General features: G+C 44.3%; 1 pseudogene across 1 annotated transcript in view; it reads right to left on the bottom strand.

Moving 5' to 3' along the window:
- The window catches only part of LOC308296727 (LIM domain-binding protein 3-like), an 87,084-nt pseudogene that overhangs the window by 12,193 nt on the left and 55,725 nt on the right, over window positions 1-19,166 (bottom strand). The window contains exons 6-11 of the transcript in view: window positions 11,079-11,115; window positions 10,813-10,942; window positions 10,558-10,609; window positions 10,294-10,467; window positions 6,366-6,438; window positions 458-646 (exon numbers count right to left, since the gene is read on the bottom strand). The product of the transcript in view is annotated as an LIM domain-binding protein 3-like (transcript). The remainder of the gene's footprint in view (window positions 1-457; window positions 647-6,365; window positions 6,439-10,293; window positions 10,468-10,557; window positions 10,610-10,812; window positions 10,943-11,078; window positions 11,116-19,166) is intronic.

The raw sequence follows: 19,166 nt of genomic DNA, 5'->3' as shown, positions 1-19,166 counted from the left end.
ATATTTGGCAAATTCAGCAAAACGTTGTGTCTAAATTAGGCTACACACTTTTTAAACGTGATGTGTTGTTAATGACAAGAGGTAACGATGCAAAGCACTGTAGCCAACTAATTAAGGGATGGATTAACGATATTAATATGAATACATGACATACAGTATGTACAGTAAGTGTACAGTAAGTACAGTAACTGTAATACTGTAAACCAGACTGTAACGCACATCAAAGCACTTCAAACCCCAGAGCAGAGCTGGACAGAGCTGTCAATCAAACATCAAACATTATGCCTGTCGCCATGGTTACCATGAAGCTGTTCAAACATGTTATTAAATAGCAATATCATTTAATATTTAATCAAATCTTTCTCCATTCTATCAATGATGTTCTGTGATTAATTGAATACTAATAAAGATCAAACAGTCTGCCCAGGTCTGCTGCCTCTGAGGGGGCGTGGTTTACCTCTCTGGGGGAGGGGCTAAGGGGGCGGAGGCTGGAGGAGGCTGCTCAGCGGCGGGAGGAGGAGGAGAGCACTGATTGGCTAGAGAGCCAGCGGGAGGAGAGCACTGATTGGCTAGCGGCGGAGGCGGGGCAAGCGGGTCAGCGCTAGCGTCAGGCACCGTGCCGACTGGAGCATGCTCAGTAGGACCACTGCAACATGGGACGAGTTAGCACCACAACCAGTGGAGAGAGAGAGACAGAGAGAGAGAGAGAGAGAGAGAGAGAGAGAGAGAGAGAGAGAGAGAGAGAGAGAGAGAGAGAGAGAGGGAAAGAGACAGAGAGACATAGAGAGAGACATAGAGAGAGAGACATAGAGAGAGAGACACATAGACATAGAGAGAGAGACATAGAGAGAGAGAGACACATAGACATAGAGAGAGAGACATAGAGACATAGAGAGAGTGTTGACAGTAAATCATATGCGAATCATGGAGTCCTGTGAATGAGAGGCTGGTGTAACACCATGTGCAAACCCCTCCTCAGTCTGTGGATGACATCATCAGGTAGATCTGTCAGTCTATCAATCAGATCAGTCTATGGTTAGATAGATAGATGGATGGATGGATGGATGGATGGATGGATAGATGGATAGATGGATAGATAGATAGATCAATCCATAGATATATAGATCCACCAGATACATTCATTGATAGGTCAATCACAGGAGAACAGACATAGAGATTAGTTCAAGATCAGTGATGATGTCACTCTCATGCACCTTGTGTGGTCAATCTACGGGGTGTACACACACACACACACACACACACACACACACACACACACACACACACACACACACACACACACACACACACACACACACACACACACACACACACACACACACACACACACACGAACACACACACACACACACACACACACACACACACACACACACACACACACACACACACACACACACACACACACACACACACACACACACACAATAACAATGGTAGAAGAGAGAGAGTTTGCATCTGCAGTGACATTTACAGTGTGTGTGTGTGTGTGTGTGTGTGTGTGTGTGTGTGTGTGTGTGTGTGTGTGTGTGTACGTGCACACACATGTGTGTGTGTGGGGGCATCTTTATTGGAGGGTAAACACAACACTGATGTTTACAGTGTAACAGTATGATATACAGTATGATATACAGTATCCAGGGTTCAGGTTTAACCATTGTGTTCACATTGTGTCTGATTGATGGAGAGAAGTGATCTAAACGCTCTGAACGGCCTTGATGGAGCCTTGGTTCAATACAACCTCAACCTCCATCCAGTAGTCGGGGGCCTTGGGTTTTTTCGTGCTCAGTCTAAAAGCGCCACATTTTACACAGATGTATCCCAGGGCTTGTTCTAATGATTTAGCTAGGGCGCCCGAGTCGGCGACCTTCGGGGTCGCCACAGCGGCCAAATCAAGTTGGGCTCCCATCGACTATTAGGGAGAGAGAGTGAGAGAGAGAGAGAGAGAGAGAAGAAATAATAACGACACATGTAAACACACACAGTGAATACAATAAACCCAGCAGCGTAAAATACAAGATTACACACAAGTAAGACTCCCTAATCGGGAGATAAGCGACCGTCAGGTTGCATACACAAAATTTAGAAGGCAATGGTAGCCAATCAGGAGGGAATATGGGAAATGGGACAGATCCATGTTGATGACATGACTGTAGAGATACCGTGTACCGCTTTGTGTGATTTTAGGGCAAAATGTGTAGGAGCAGTGTCCAAAAATGTGTTTTGCAAGAATCGGCCTCATGGTGACGCTAGAAGAGGCCATGTGAGAAATGAGGGACGTGGGTTGTAGTTGGCATCCAAGGAGTGTGTGTGCAAAGTTTGGCATGGATCGGGGCAACGGTGCCGGAGATATGAGTAGGGGCAAAAGTGTGACGTGACGGACCATCTCCAGCTGGTGGAGCTTTTCATAGTAACATAGTAACAATAAGACAACTGATCCCTCCATTGTCCTTGCCTGGTTTTGCTTCTTGCCATCCAGGAATTGAAATGGCAAATCTCCCTTTAGTCCATGACACGTTATTTGGAAACGTACATGAGTTCTGGGCAAACCCCGCCCATGGAAGCTTTTGATTGGCTGAACTGGAGCTAGGGAGCTCTCCTTTTTGTTCGCTTGGACCGCGCGGACCGAGCATCTAGGTTTCTATGTCTGTGGTTGAAGTGACAGTGACTCCCCATGAACACACAGTGACAGTGACTCCCCATGGACGCACAGTGAAACAGCACCCCCAAGTGGACACACAGTGACATGTCTCTGAGCACACAGTGCATGAACACACCAAGATGGAGGAGAGAGAGACAGAAGAGAAGAGAGAGAGAGAGAAGAGAGACAGACAGATGAGAGGAGAAGAGAGACAGACAGGAGTCTAGCAGCAGCAGTGGTGGACCGGTGGATGACCCCTCGACCCTGGACCCTGTGACCTGTGACCTAGATAGATACCTTTATTATCCCAAGGGGGAAATTCTGTGACCCCAGCTGATGTTGTAAAGTGTGTGATGGCGTTCTGTAATGTTGCCTTATGTAATGTTACATATTAATATACAGTATGTAACCATGCTGTTATGTAACAGCATTCTGTAACCAGCTGATTTTGGAAAGGCAAACACTTCAATCCTTCTCCACGGTGCGTGGTACTGAAACACACTGATATTTCTAAAGTAGGGTGGAGTGGTGAAGTTTGAATGTTGGTGACAGAGAGAGAGAGAGAGAGAGAGAGAGAGAGAGAGAGAGATGAGAGAGAGAGAGAGAGAGAGACACAAAGACAAACTGTAGGGTTTTGTTTGTGAATTTCATCGCAAATCGACTTCTAAAATCATCAAATGATGAAGCGTCTAAACTTCTCCTGACTTCAGAAACACACACTGGACAGCCGACACATCCAAACGTCCCTCAATGTGTTGACAGACAGTTAAAGAGACAACAAACACAGTTAAACCAGAGACTACGGAAACGCTAAAGACCTCCGAAAGACACACAACTCATGTGTTTCCACCAATCAGGCTGCTCACCTAACGAAGCCTTAAATTCATGGAGATTAAATCTACCAAAAACAATCCATCCTGTTCTACTCCTTACTCACTGCTGACAAGCCTCGTTACCAAGCATACGCTGCCCTCTTGTGGTGATGTCTGCTCAGTACAGTTGTCAGCATAGGGAAGGTGACTGGCCGTTTGCATTGTTTTAATGAAGCAGGTTTAGTAGGTTTAGTAGGTTTAGTTTAGGTTTAGTAGAGTTGAGTGCAGGACACCAGGAGGCGCTGTTATCAAGCATACAACATTAAGCAGGCTATGCCAGAGAGAGAGAGATCATTCTGTTTCAGCCATTATATTCTCATAAACATTAATCATTTCATGGGATTAAGATAAATCATATAGTCTGTATTCGGTTCACTTTTTTTCTTCTTTTTTTAAACTTTTTTCAGAAAAATGTAGAACAGAAATGTTCATTATTTTAGCAATGTGGTGGTGTGTGTTAAAACCTGAAGAAAGAAAGAAAGAAAGAAAGAAAGAAAGAAAGAAAGAAAGAGAGGAGACACGCTGAACACAGTAACTTCATTTAGACTCTAGAAATAACAGATTTACAAGCTCTATCCCCCCCCCCACCACCACCGTAATTATCTTCAGCAACAACAGTCTCATGAGTGTGAGCTTGTAGGTTCGTTGGCCTTTAAGACGCTGGGGTTGGAGAGGTCAGAGTGACATGCTGGGGACAGGGAGAGGCCATGCTTTAGTGAGTGTGATGTCATATAATATAATATAATATAATATAATATAATATAATATAATATAATATAATATAATATAATATATAGATGATATATTATGACATCATCATGTAATGTGAGGTAGCAATTATGTATCAATTAGTCCTATTATTGGACCACTGCCATTGAAACGTGCAGTATCTTCCCCAGGAAGACAATTAAACATTAAGGCTGGATTTTGATTGTCTGAAGTACTTAAAGGTCTGTATGTCTCTCTGACTGTCTCTCTGTCTGTCTGTCTCTCTGACTGTCTCCGACCACCAGACCTTTCGTCAGGAAAGGTCCGGTTCAACCTCAGAATGACGTCATTCACATCTTCTGAAAAGCCTGAATTACCCCAAATTAGAGTTGGGAAAGCTGCCAGAACTCTGTCAGAACTCTGTCAGAACTCTGTCAGAAAGCTGTCAGAACTCTGTCAGAAAGCTGTCAGAACTCTGTCAGAACTCTGTCAGAACTCTGTCAGAAAGCTGTCAGAACTCTGTCAGAAAGCTGTCAGAACTCTGTCAGAACTCTGTCAGAAAGCTGTCAGAACTCTGTCAGAAAGCTGTCAGAACTCTGTCAGAACTCTGTCAGAAAGCTGTCAGAAAGCTGTCAGAACTCTGTCAGAACTCTGTCAGAAAGCTGTCAGAACTCTGTCAGAAAGCTGTCAGAAATCTGTCAGAACTCTGTCAGAAAGCTGTCAGAACTCTGTCAGAAAGCTGTCAGAACTCTGTCAGAAAGCTGTCAGAAAGCTGTCAGAAAGCTGTCAGAACTCTGGGACGAACAGTTCTGTGGTCGGAGACAGTATGGACAGGCCTTTAAGTTAAGGCATAAGAGCTGCTACTTAAGACAATCAAAATAGAGCCCTTAAGTGTGTGAGAGGAAAGGACATCAAGTTAAGTTAAGTTAAGTTATAACTACAAAATGATGGCATTGAGAAGTTCTTATGGGGCAGAGGTCAGGTTGACAACATCGATAAAGTTATTCGAATTCTCCCCCATCTTTATTGTAGTTCAGAACCTCTGTCAACAGAAAGAGACCAAAGACGCAAAGAGAACAGACTGGAGCTTTAAGTTAGTTTGCTTTTCAAGGGCAGGAGAGTCCAGTAAACAGGAAGTAAGTAATGGTGATGTCATAATGATGCACCGATAAAGCTTGCATTTTCACATTAAGGGAAGTGTGTGTAGTATTGTTAATGCTGTGTAGTAGAGTTAATATGTTGATATTCTGTGAATACGAGCATTGAACTGACAGGTAAAACAACACCCAATGAACTCTCATGTTTAAGATAAGCTACACCTGACATCTATTCCCTCAACCTAATCTGGACACAGCTTACTTTAATAACTATGAATTATAAAGTAGACTTCAGCTTATTATTATGATACTCCATAGAAGCACACAGTCCTCCTGAGTTCTCTGAAGAATCTAATTCATATGTTTATGGACAACGTCCATATATGGTCATACGTTTATGGACAACGTCCCGAGTCTAATTCATACGTTTATGGACAACGTCCATATATGGTCATACGTTTATGGACAACGTCCCGAGAAGACCATGGCATTGAAAGACTAAAGGGGATTCTGATGTCCACTTTGTGATTGTTTGGAAAAAGACATGTGAGGCTTTCCGTTTCTAAAATAGATAAAATATGCACACATTTGCACAAGTTTTCCTACATTTCCATGAAAACCAACAAAGTGTGCTCACATGAGCGTGCACGCACGCACGCACGCACGTACGCACGCACGCACGCACGCATGCAGGCACAATCAAATTCCAACTAATCTCACTTGCGTCAGTAACGACTGCAAAGTGTCTGGTTTATCACATCTATGTAGCGTAAAACAAACGACTAGTGGTTCAACCATTCAGTGTGTATCACTATCTGCGCTACGCTGTGTTGTCTCATCATAACAACACAACTTAACCACTTAAACCCCAGAATCCCTGTTGTGGGGAAAATCTTACAGAGAAAATAAGCCTTTGTCGATCGGGTATTTTCAGGGAAAGCTTTTCCCACGATTACGGAAAACGGAAGAGACACTAGTACAGAGCCCTGGGGGACTCCGGTCACTCAGGGTTTAAGTGGTTAAAACCAAGATCTACTGGAGATGGAGGAGGAGATGGGAGCAACAGGGAGAGGAGGAGGTGAAAGGTGAGGGATGGGAGCTGAGGAGAAGGAGATCAGATTTAACGTGAGAACGCAGGAGGCTGTCAGCAGGAGGAGAAGAAGAGGAGGAGGAGAAGAAGAGGAGGAGGATAAGAAGGAGAAGAAGGAGAGAAGAAGAAGGAGAAGAAGAAGAGGAGGAGAAGAAGAGGAGGAGGAGAAGGAGAAGAAGGAGACGCTGGTGGAGGAGTGATGAAGGACGAGGAAGATGAGGAGGTCAGAGGTCAGCTACCAGGACATACATACTGTACTCACTCACGGACCAGCATGCATTGCGTGCGGGTGGGGTTCTTTGTTATTGGCCGGGAGGGCGGAGGGAGAGGCGGGGTCAAAGACTGCGGCGGCAAGCAGTTAGAAAACGACTTCCAACCAAACGCCAAGAGAGACGTTTCACCCAAAGAAAGAACAACTATGAGCTACAGTTGCTGCTCTGATAGATGGATATTTATTGATCCTGGAGGATTTCACTGATAGATGGATATTTATTAATCCTGGAGGATTTCACTGATAGATGGATATTTATTGATCCTGGAGGATTTCACTGATAGATGGATATTTATTGATCCTGGAGGATTTCACTGATAGATGGATATTTATTGATCCTGGAGGATTTCACTGATAGATGGATATTTATTGATCCTGGAGGATTTTACTGATAGATGGATATTTATTGATCCTGGAGGATTTCACTGATAGATGGATATCTATTGATCCTGGAGGATTTCACTGAGTGATTCAGTCTGTATGGCTGAAGACAATTTCCTCTCAGGATCGTCCTTAAGAGAAGAGTGTCATCAGCGTATAGTTTGTTCTTTTCCAATGACTGAATCACTGTGTCCGCTCACTTCTTTAAGCTGAGACGGAATCCAGCCTCACTGATGCATTCTGGGTGAAAGGCCCCTTTAGAAACAGTCCAAGTATTAGCTTTTAGCTTTTAGCCACAGCACAGCTAGCCAGCCAGCCATGTGACACTTTCCTTGCTGACAACCGGACGGGCAGAATTACCTTCCAAACCATCCATCTGTCCCGGGACTCTTTGCTACTCACAGATCTGAACACAGGCTCTGTGGAGCTTGACTCAAAAGCCAAAAGAAACAACAACAACAAAACAGACCAAGTGAGGCAGAAACAACATGAAAACCTGTCAGCGCAGAAAAGAGATGAGCAACAGAAACGTGTTCTCTGTAACAGTGGGATAATAAAGACATGACTCGTTCATTTTCTTTCAGAGCAACTGGATGCTCTTCTGTCACTTTTCACTCACAGGTCGGATGTCCTGCTTCAGGAGGACGTCCACGACCAGTCGACCACGCCGCCTCACGTCCACCTCGTCCTCGGGTTGAAGACTTCATGTCTCTGTTCTCTCAACACGTCATGAAGACTTCATGTCTCTGTTCTCTCAACACGTCATGAAGACTTCATATCTCTGTTCTCTCAACACGTCAAAAACACCTGCTGGACTTCACCTCTGAACTTATGATTACCTTTTAGTCTTACCGTAACTCTTACTGTAACTCTTACTGTAAGTCTTACTGTAACTCTTACTGTAACTCTTACTGTAAGTCTTACTGTAAGTCTTACTGTAACTCTTACTGTAAGTCTTACTGTAACTCTTACTGTAACTCTTACTGTAAGTCTTACTGTAACTCTTACTGTAACTCTTACTGTAAGTCTTACTGTAAGTCTTACTGTAACTCTTACTGTAAGTCTTACTGTAAGTCTTACTGTAACTCTTACTGTAAGTCTTACTGTAAGTCTTACTGTAAGTATCCCTGGCAGGCAAGATGTTCTTCCTCTAAGAACTCTTCTCTCTAAGATGACGGTCACATTTGTGGTGGAGATTGGAACTACAGTACAACGACTACACAGTTCCATCCCAGCGTGGGGTGGAAATATCAAACTGTGTTGCTTTACTAACATTGTCTTCATGCAGGGTTAGGGTTAGCCTAACCCTAACCCTAACTTAGCCTAACCCTAACTTAGCCTAACCCTAACCCTAACACTGCAGTACATGCAGTGTTGTGTTCTATGTGGAGAAAGCTCTTCCCCTGCATGCAGGGTTAGCCTAACCCTAACCCTAACTTAGCCTAACCCTAACCCTAATACTGCAGTACATGCAGTGTTGTGTTCTATGTGAAGAAAGCTCTTTGAAAAAGTGAATGCCCTGGTAGACCTTTCAACGTAACGTATCTGACAGGCATTATGCACTGGAGTCTGCCCTGCCCTGCCCCGCCCTGCCCTGCCGTCTGCCCCGCCCCGCCCTGCCCCGCCCCGCCCTGCCGTCTGCCCCGCCCTGCCCCGCCCCGCCCCGCCCTGCCGTCTGCCCTGCCCTGCCCCGCCCCGCCCCGCCCCGCCCTGCCGTCTGCCCTGCCCCGCCCCGCCCCACCCCGCCCCACCCCGCCCTGCCCCGCCCCGCCCCGCCCCGCCCTGCCCTGCCCTGCCCCGCCCTGGCCTCAGGAATGGCAGCGAAACGTAGATCAAATAAACTCTGAGTTACAACTCTGCAAACATTCTGCAAACATCCTAAACATTCTACGCTCACCGATGAGACAAATAAACAGCGATGTCCCAGCAGCACAACAACCAGAATACTTCAATAAAGACCAAAACAATCAATGTTTTAGTTTTGTCCTGTTTTACAAGCCGTAGTCACTTTATTTGTATGTCATCACAATGTCAAACTCAAACAGAGACAGTTTGTGTGAAGTTCCAGTACATGTTAGGGCATCAACCACCTGTGATCTCCAAAAGTTGAGTTGAAGTCGACTTTATCGTTTGATGACGTCATCACATCACACACGACCCCCCAGTTATTTTGGGGGGTCCCCAGATGATTAACTTAATGTGAAACAATGTTTTCTCACTCAACAGTAAACAAACCAACATAAAGTTTAAGTGTATAGAGTGTATCTTCACATTTCTAAAGTGACAATTTAAGGACCAAATTGTCAAATCTATAGAGGCAGAAATTGTGTAAATAGCTGATTGCGTTGTGAGCATGTAGATCTGCTATTTTCACAATAGAAAGTATTATTGTTTTTTTCAACTTCTACTTTCGACTTTCTCCGGTGGGAGTCGACTTGTGTAATGAAGTCGACTGAGTTGACTTGTCAACTTTTTGGTTAATGCCCTCGTACATGTACAGTAGGAGCTCTGGTGTTAGGCAGAAACCAAGCGTATGTGTTTGTATCCAAACATATGAATATATTCATTAACTATCTATCTATATATTATGTAAGATGACATTGGGCTCTCATCCTTCTAGACGCCAACACGACCCTCTTCCTCCTCTAAACTCCCATCCTCCTCATCATCACTGTTTCCTCCTCTCTTTCTCAACCTGCTTTGACCTGCTGCTGGTCGCTATGGTAACGACCCCCCCGCCCTGCTCTGACCCTAGCAGGCAGCGTTAAGCATCTGGGCTGACAGGCCGGTGTGCCAATCTCTCAGCTTGGCAAAACGAGGACCCTTTACTTCTGAGTCAAACAGTTCCCTGTGGCATGGAGAGAGAGAGAGAGAGAGACAGAGAGAGAGAGAGAGAGAGAGAGAGAGAGAGAGAGAGAGAGAGAGATGAAGAAGAAGAAGAGATGAGTGGCAGCTTCATGACGGACACTCTCCCCTCCACGAGGACAGAGAGACTTTTACAGTCAAATACTTCCCATGTCATTTATCAACAGCAACAGCTTTGACCAGGTCTGTGTGTGTGTGTGTGTGTGTGTGTGTGTGTGTGTGTGTGTGGGGGGGGGGGGGGGGGGGGGGTCATTGGAACACAAGCCTCGATACTGAAAGAGATTTTACCAACGCATCGTCTCCTGTCTGGTTTGGAGTCTGGGGGGTCTGGGGGAGTCTATGGTTACTTTGGACCCTCAGGATCTTGGGGTCTAGGTTTTGGACCCTCAGGGTCTTGGGGTCTAGGTTTTGGATCCTGTGGATCTTGGGGTCTAGGTTTTGGATCCTGTGGATCTTGGGGTCTAGGTATTGGATCCTGTGGATCTTGGGGTCTAGGTTTTGGATCATGTGGATCTTGGGGTCTAGGTTTTGGATCCTCAGGATCTTAGTTTAGGTGAGAACCAGAAGCTCTCTGTCTCCTGGCCACCTCAGCTCACCATAGATGAGTTTACTGTGGATTGATCCTTTCAGAGCAGGACTTTCTATAGACGTCTGATATAACGTCTGCCCCACACATAAACACACCCTGAGAAACTGAACACAACTCACTGACAGAAAATGTCCAAATATCACATATCCAAATAATATCTACGCTATTTGTGCACAACCTGCTCCAGCTCCAGCAAGCTACGCAGCTGTGATCAGGGGGGGGGGTGGGGGGGGGGGGGGGGGGGGTCAGTAGGCTACATGAGTATGAATGGTCTGACTTTGGAAGGATTAATTTGGAGCATGGAGGCACCTTTAGAGCCTTGAGGACCATGGGTTGGAATATCTGGGTCTTGGGGTCTATGGTGTCGAGTCTCAGGGTCTATGGTGTGGAGGTCTATGGAGACTAGCCTATCAGAACGGCCCACATTAAGGGGTCTATAGTGTGGAGGTCTATGGAGCCAATCAGAACGCCCCACAGACCATCAGGTTTAGGGGCCAGGGGTCAGGAGGTCAGCTGAGCTCTGCTGCTGCTAGCTGGTCCTACCTGGACCTTCTGAGAGCCTCCACATCTGGATCCTGAACTGTAGAGAGAGAGAGAGAGAGAGAGAGAGAGAGAGAGAGAGAGAGAGAGGGAGGTAAACAGAGAGAATGGATGAGTTATCTTAAGTTCCACAGGGATTTAAAAAACAATGATGGTCAATCTTAGCTGTGGTCCGTAGCGTTAGAATGAGTTCTCCTTAACATCTGGTGCGTCCGCAGGAATGGCTGCTCACCCTCTGGTCTGTTAGAGTGTCACGGTGGCTGTGGCCATTTGAAGGCTTACTCTACTTAGTGGACTCACTCTGGGCTCCCCTCCAAACGCCATAACACCCAATGAGACTAATGCTCTGTTAATGTGGTCCTCTGACCTGCGCGGCAGCAGTGAGTTTGCACCGTGATGGAGACCACTAAAAAACAGACAAGAGGTTGCGCAGTCATTCCTGCGATTGCACCGGATGGTTACCGAACATATCGCTGAGGAGAGCTCCTTCTCCTTCTACGGCTCAGAGCATGTAAGGTCCATCTCAGCAGTTCTGGCTGGATGCTTGCAGTGCAAAGATAACCAAGTAAAGGTCCCCCATAAACAAGAACAATATTTCAATAGTCACTCAAAGCTGAAGCTACAACCAAGTGACACATTATGTGCAACGAAATGCTGTTCTGAATGCATGTGTGTAATTAAGGAGTTTAAGCAACGGCGGTTTTCAGGACGGCTCCGCTAGGCGGAAGGACAGCTGCTATGACGCAATCGCTGTAGCAGTCAAAATCGCTAACAGCCGTCGGCGACGGGTTCCCACCCCTTTTACTGAACTCTTTGGTTCCCATGGTGACGTGTCTATACAGCAGACGTTGTAGACGCTATGTGGAAAGGTACTGTTGTTTTGGGTTTCCTGGGGCAATCTGTCCAGATCATGCATGTCACACATGTCTTCTTCTTCTTCTTCTTTTTTAGTTTTTTTTACTCTCAAAAAGCGCCTGCAATGTAGTGCATTTGAAACTACATTGCAGTGCACATCATGGGGTGATCACTGCTTGCCTCCTGTGAATTGTTTTATTTTTATTTTTGTTTATTTTATTTGTATTTCGTTGCTGAGTGAGGTCAGCAGACAAAGTGACATGAGTGAGATTAGTGAAATGTGCCAATGTCAACCAGAAACATTGGTAGCTTCTGCCGTAGTAGGAAGAAGGTTTATCTATCGAGCACTGATCCGTTTCTGCTTACCGGAGTGGACTGCCGTAGCTGCCGTTGCTTAAAGTCCCTAATAGCTGCAGGGTGGCTGCTGTGCCACAGCTCAAAGATAATCTTTGTCGCAGCGCCCGTTGAGGTGAATATTTACAGTGTAGACTTACGGTACTCGGTGCCGGTGATGTGCGCCAGGACTCTGAAGGATTTGGACTGCAGCTGGGTGGCGTGCCGGGTCCACTCCTCCATGTCCAGGTCTTCCTTCCCACCGGTGTTCAGAACCGCTTGGTAGACGGGAGACGCCACGTCTACGACGCGCTCTTTGACTGGGAGAGCACTGGACCACAGACACACCAGGACCAGCCAACCACAACACAGAGCAACCAACCACACCAACCAACCACAGACACACAACACACCAACCAACCACAGACCATACAACCACAGACCAACCAGGACAACCAGACCAACCAAACACAGACCAACCAACCACAGACACGCAACACCAACCAGTCCCGCCCCCACAGCCCCACCCCAAGAGGAAAAGAAACCCAGAACCCGAGTCAGCAACCAAAAAACACTGAAAACCCAACAGGTTTCAATCCAACCTGGAAGGTTTTCCACTTAAAGAACACTGTGTGTCGTCGTACTGGGGAGGCACTGTCATCACTGTCGTCAATATGAACGATCGGTATGTGACAGTGTGTCAGCCAGTGGTTCTCAACGGGAGGTCCCGGGACCCCCCCGGGGGTCCTTGAGGAGGGGTCGGGGGTCCCGGGAGGGAGTTCCCAGCTAAATGATTGATAGTCAGGAAACCAAAAATGGAAGCTGGTCCTGGGGATCAAGAGTTTGTATCATGCATAATTATGCAATTTGGGGGTGATTGACATAAAATAAAATAAACACACTGAGAACCACTGGTGTGAACCACTCACACCCCCCCCCCCCCCCCCCCCCACCCCCCCATCATGTTGTCTCCATAAACCAAAGACAATGTGAACGGGCATTATGCATGTCATGTGTACCATAAAGATCATGTTGTGTACCATAAAGATCATGTTGTGTACCATAAAGATCATGTTGTGTACCATAAAGACCATGTTGTGTACCATAAAGATCATGTTGTGTAGCATAAAGATCATGTTGTGTAGCATAAAGATCTTGTTGTGTAGCGTACACATCAGGACAATGACACAAATCTCTCTCTATAGTTCTGTTGGATTGTCTGTCTTGAAACACACTCAACGTAAACGCTTTGGAAGTTGAGGAAAAAGAGAAGGAAAATAAAATAAGAATGTTTGATGTGAGGTTGGAAATGTGAATGATTTTTTTTAATGAAAAATAAACGTAATAAATCAGCATGGATTTGATGTGGTGTTGAAGTGAGCTGAACATTGTGTCTGTTAGTGAGGTTAGAAAGCTCGTATGAAGCACAAGCTGCTGCACAGTAAAATGATGACACCAAACCAGGGGTCGGCAACCCAAAATGTTGAAAGAGCCATATTGGACCAAAGAAACTAAAAACAAATCTGTCTGGAGCCGCAAACAATTATAAAAGCCTTATATATCGTGGAAACCTTGTATGTCCAAACTTCGTTTTGTATTTATCATTTACAAAATGAACTAAACCGCGAGGCGTTGTGTGCTTGTAGATTGGCTGTTTTCACTAGTTTTGTGCGTCATTATATTGGCCTACTGTCAAAATGACTAAGTAGGCTACAAATACACAATGAGCATTACATTTAATATTTATTCGACACATTTTTACAGCATTGGAAAGCGTTAAGAATGTTTGTGTCATGTTTGTCCTCCTACAAAAATGTATATATTTTCCCCCTATCTTTTTCCCTTTATACATTTTTGAAAAAGCTCCAGGGAGCCACTAGGGTGGCGCTAAAGACCCGCATGTGGCTCTAGAGCCGCGGGTTGCTGACCCCCGCACCAAATCCATAAAGATTTTTTTAATGTGTTCTGATTTTACTGTGTCGCCACAAGCCACTGCATGCATCTCCAAAGCCCCAATATGTTTCTATTCAAATTGATGCATACAAAAAAAATGGTTAAATAGCAGATCTACAAGCTCACAATGCACCACACTGCGATGGATTGTGAACTTGTAGATCTGCAATTTTCTAAATAGGGCTTTAGTGGTCAAATTACTTGCTTTGGTCAACAAACCACACCTTACATAGAGCATTTGTGAAGTGAAACATTTCACCACTAGAACACAGTGTGATTAAATACAGATTAAATGCAGATTAAATACAGATTAAAAGCAGAGGAACCTCAGACAGAAGGAAGGATGGAAGGATCGCTCAGAACTTTCACTTGGTCTTTCAGAAGGTGAAGTTTGGACCCTCTGGTCTCCATAATGTTTATCTGTTCTTCATATCCTCCTACTTTAGAATAAACACTCCATAATATGGCAGCAGGACCATTGGGTTTCTTTTACATTTTCTATAATTGACTACAAAGGGACCCCAACACAAACAAGCTTAACAGCTTTCTTGTGTTTTTTATCCTTTTAGTTGACCTTGTATCAGTGAACTGTAGGCCTACTGTCCTGTAGTTTTTCCAATGCAAACTTCTAATAAAGTATTCTAATAAAGTATTCTAATAAAGTATTTGATCGATCAATGTAACCTGCTCTCCTCTTCTATCAAAACCTCACAAGTTGGTCTCAAATATCTATTCCCAGTTATCTCCACTAGGGGGAGCTGCAAAGACATGTAAGGAGCTGCACCAGTCTGTATGGAGAGAGAATCATGTGTACATAATAATACTCTGCTGTAGCAGCAATATAATAATGGGTTGGATGAAGAATAGAGAATCTGCCAAATGTGTGATCTCAATGAAATACAAAATGAGTGTCATTTTGTTCTGTAATTTCCCTTTTTTGGGAGAGTCAGAGAAGAGTTATTTAATAATATTAAAGGACCTACACCATGAATTTTCACTTTTTCTATTTTAAAACCTTTTTTGGGGTCCCACTGGCACCTTCTATCCTCACAAAGTCCTATTTCTGACCGTTGTGTCTTTCTCTGGTTTTGGGCAGACAGAGATGAAAAGCTTTCCACGGGTTCTCAGAACAGTGCTGTTCTGAGAGTTGACGAGAGTGACGTCACTCTCGTTTCCCCGTTTTTTTTTCAGAGTAAAAAAAAAAAAAAAAATCAAAAAAAAATTTTTTTCAATTTTTTTTTTCAAAACTTTTTTTTTTCAAAAAAATGCAATGCAGAGTCAAAAAAAATGTTTAAAAAAAAAAAAAAAAAAATAAAATTTTTTTCAAAAAAGTTTTTTGTCAAAAACTTTTTTTCAAACACTTTTTTTTTTCAAAAAAAATTTTTTTTTCAAAAAACTTTTTTTTCAAAAAAACCTTTTTTTTCAAAAACTTTTTTTCAAAAAACTTTTTTTTCAAAAAACTTTTTTTTTTCAAAAAACTTTTTTTTTTTTTCAAAAAAGAAGCTTCGTTCTTTGTGTGTCCTGTATCTTTAAAGCTGGTTTCCATTGAGATAACATTGACCAAGCAAGCAAAACGTTCAACTATATATCTGCAGTGTGAATGCAGCATAATGCTGCATTCACACTGCAGATATATAGTTGAACGTTTTGCTTGCTTGGTCAATGTTATCTCAATGGAAACCAGCTTTAAAGCTTTCAAAGCTTTGTTCTGTGTATGTCCTGTATCTTTAAAGCTGGTTTCCATTGAGATAACATTGACCAAGCAAGCAAAACGTTCAACTATATATCTGTAGTGTGAATGCAGCATAAGACTCAATTTGAGCATGTATTTATACAAAAAATATAGTTTTAAAAGCATGGTGTAGGCCCTTTAACTATGTTCATTTGTTGGATAATGGATATCAGTGACTCACAACTTATTAACTGTTTATTTGAAAAGCAGCAAACTACTTAGAGAAAGCTTGGGACTTGGGGAAAAAGCCTTGTAGAGCTTGTTCTGTTTTGTTCGTCTTTTTCTCCGCTATCTGTGTTGTGTATGATCAGCAATACCGGTAACCAGGTATATAAAAAAATAGAACTACTGTATATTTTAACTTTGTTTGAAAATGTGTCATATAATCCCATGAGGGAGGGGCCACGAGGTGGCATGACACTTGAATAAAATGATTCATTCATTCATTCATTCATTCATTCATATAATGTGGAATGTTTTAGTCAATTATCTCTGTTGTCCAAAGTAAAAGCTGGCTGAACTGCAGCTGGACAGAACAACCAATTAGCCGAGAGGTTCAATACTTTCCTCTATTTGTTTTACAGTCACACGCTGTTATTGTTACATTATTACTCTTCTATCAAGCAGTTTGGTTCGCACGGCTCTGATCCCAGATTGAATGTCTCCCCTCTACGCTCTGTGTCTCTCTACGCTATCCTCACTACCACTTTCCTAGATCTGAAAACCAAAGCTCTACGCTGGCTGTGTCTCCCTACGCTCGCTGTGTCTCCCCTCTACGCTCTGTGTCTCCCTACGCTATCCTCACTATCACTATCCTAGATCTGAAAACCAAAGTGTAAAATGACCAGTAATCAATCAAAATTAACAAATAAACTAAAGTGAAATGTCATTGGATGAGAGAACGGTACAGTAAGGTGATGGAACGGTGTTTCCTCATTAAAACGTGGTTCCGCTCATTGAGACTAGGATACATCAGAGGAGGGGGAAGATGGAAAACGTCAGCTGACCAAACAAGATGGATGACGGTGGAGCGCATGGTCTCACCGGGATCACGTTTGGACTCTTTTGCATATAAATGGACATCAGTCTTCCATGCATCCATTATAACACAACACAACACATTACAACACAACCCTCTGAGCAATCTTCCAGATGAAACATGTATTGTTAGCATTTTATAACTCCGGTAAGGTCCAATCAAGAACATTCTGTGCGTCCGTTCAACAACTCAGACCCTCCCGTCTAGATGTAGTAAATTATAGACCCGAGTAGCACTGTGCTTGGTTGCATTTTTTCCCACCTACACCGAATCTCTTCTCCAAAAAATAGCAGATCTACAAGCACACGACGCAGACGTGACAAAACAGAGGTCAACACAGAGTTCAAGCAGAGCAGGCAGAGAGCGTCAAACAGTCACAGACACACACAACGCACAACATTCAACACACAACACAACAGTCACAGACACACAACACTGCGACCCTGCTTTTATACTGGTTTGCACTCCGGCGTCGCTGTTTTCCCCAAAACAGTCCATCTTGAAGCTCAAGATCAGTGAATCGTTATGAGCTCATGAGCTTGTTATGAGCTTATATATCACGTTATGAGCTTATATATCACGTTATGAGCTTATATATCACATTATGAGCTTATATATCACGTTATGAGCTTATATATCACGTTATGAGCTTATGAGCTTGTTATGAGCTTATATATCACGTTAAGAGTTTATATATCACGTTATGAGCTTATATATCACGTTATGTAGCTTATATATCACGTTATATATGCCTATTTTGGGGTGTGCAACACTGCCAGTGCAACAAAATATAAATCAGGCCTGAGAAACAGACACATGAAGGCGGGACTTGCGATATGCCGCCTGGATGGGCGGGGTTATGGGGGAAAGGTTAAAGGTCGTGCGGGTGTACTTACGCCAGGGGGGAGTCAGCAGCTTGCTCTCTGCAGCCGGCCGAGGGATTTGATTGGGTCAGGGGATTTTGTTTTGCATTGGCAGGGAGGCGGGGGGCGGGGCAAGCAGCATGGCATGATGGGGGAATGTCGAGAGGCGCATTAACCGGTGAGATGTGGGGCGGAGTTGAGATGTGGGCGGAGTTGAGATGTGGGCGGGGTCGAGTCGTAAAGGAGGTGAAGACAGAAATGTTAGACAGAAGGCGAGCTAGCCAGGAGCAGCTTGAAATGCACTGAAATGTTTTGTTCTTAATGTTCTTGTCATTTAGACGAGCCTGCAACGCATTTCACTGAACTGAAAATGAATTTGAATGTAGAGAGAATGTTTCTTAACAATAAATACATTGAAAAAGAAAGAATCTGTACAACGCATGAATCAAACAAACATCTATAGAAGCACACACACACACACACACACACACACACACACACACACACACACACACACTGTGTGACATCTGTCTCGTACACACCGTGACCAATGAAGCACACACCAGACATACATTAGCTATAATGTCTAATAATATGATAATGATTGTCTTATAGTAACAAGGTCTTATATTATAAGACTGGGACTGACTGGGAGAGGAGAGACATGTGGAGGAGAGGAGATAGGAGAGGAAGAGAGGAGAGGAAAGAGGAGAAGAGAGGAGCCTCAGGTTGGTGGGAGGAACAGTAGCAGCGGTAGGATGGTGAACAGGTTAGCAGAGGGTGAATAATTACGGTAGGCTAGCGGTAGGAGAGCAGGGGGTATTTACTGGGACTGGCAAGCGATGGGACAGAAAACAGGCTAGCGGTAGGCTAGCGGTAGGACAGTAGGGCTAACGGTAGGACATTAGAGCCAGCGGTAGGCCAGTAGGGCTAACGGTAGGACAGTAGGGCTAACGGTAGGACAGTAGGGCTAACGGTAGGCCAGTAGAGCCAGCGGTAGGCCAGTAGGGCCTAACGGTAGGACAGTAGGGCTAACGGTAGGACATTATTGCCAGCGGTAGGACATTATTGCCAGCGGTAGACCAGTAGAGCTAACGGTAGACCAGTAGGGCTAACGGTAGGACATTAGAGCTAACGGTAGGCCAGTAGGCCTAACGGTAGACCAGTAGGCCTAACGGTAGACCAGTAGGGCTAACGGTAGGACATTAGAGCTAACAGTAGGCCAGTAGGGCTAACGGTAGACCAGTAGGGCTAACGTAGACCAGTAGGGCTAACGGTAGGACATTAGAGCTAACGGTAGGCCAGTAGGGCTAACG

This window comes from Nannobrachium achirus, assembly GCF_963921795.1.
Source record: "Nannobrachium achirus genome assembly, chromosome: 13".
NCBI lineage: Eukaryota > Metazoa > Chordata > Actinopteri > Myctophiformes > Myctophidae > Nannobrachium > Nannobrachium achirus.
Note: the sequence above shows the minus strand (reverse complement) of the source record. Positions and strands in the feature narration are given on the sequence as shown.